Genomic DNA, 816 nt, shown 5'->3' with positions numbered 1-816 from the left:
CTTCTAAAGTGGAGGATTGTGAGGTTTCTCAAATCGAATGGACTGCAGGACCCGAGGCAGCATGGTTTCACCTGATTGATTCGTTTGATTGGGTGATCAAATAGTTAGACTTGGGAGGTGTGCTAGATGTGGTGTCTTGGATTTTAGCAAAGCCTTTGACACAGTTCTGCACAGGCGACTGATAAATAAACTGAGTGCCCTCGGTATGGGACCTAAAGTGACTGACTGGGTTAAAAATTGGTTAATTGGAAGGAGAGGGTAGTGGAAAATGGAGCTTGCTCTGAGGATAAGGATGTTTTCAGTGTTGTACCACAGGGGTCAGTCCTCAGGCCGTCTCTTTTTAACATCTTTGTGAGTGATATTGCGGAAGGGATGACTAAAGTTTGTCTCTTTGTGTATGATACCAAACTCTGTAATAGGGTGGACACACTGGAGGGTGTGGATGGCATGAGGAAGGATCTGGCGAAGCTTGAAGAATGGCCCCAGAATTGGCAACTAAGATTTAATGCTAAGAAATGCAGGGTCATGCATTTGGGTCACAAGAATTCAGGGAGCGGTACAATATAGGGGGTGACCTGCTTCTGTGTACGAAAGAAGAGAGGGACTTGGGGGATGATTGTGTCTAATGATCTTAAGGTGGCCAAACAGGTGGAAAAGGCGACGGCCAAAGTCAGAAGGATGCTCAGGTGCATAAGGAAAGGGATGACCAGCAGGAAAAAAAAGAGGTGATAGTGCCCTTGTACAAGTCAGTGGTGAGTCTCCATTTAGAGTACTGAGTGCAATTCTGGAGATCGCACCTACAGAAGGATATAAACA

The sequence above is a fragment of the Microcaecilia unicolor genome, chromosome 4, assembly GCF_901765095.1.
Source record: "Microcaecilia unicolor chromosome 4, aMicUni1.1, whole genome shotgun sequence".
NCBI classification, from domain to species: Eukaryota; Metazoa; Chordata; class Amphibia; order Gymnophiona; family Siphonopidae; genus Microcaecilia; species Microcaecilia unicolor.
This window is presented reverse-complemented; position numbering follows the sequence as displayed.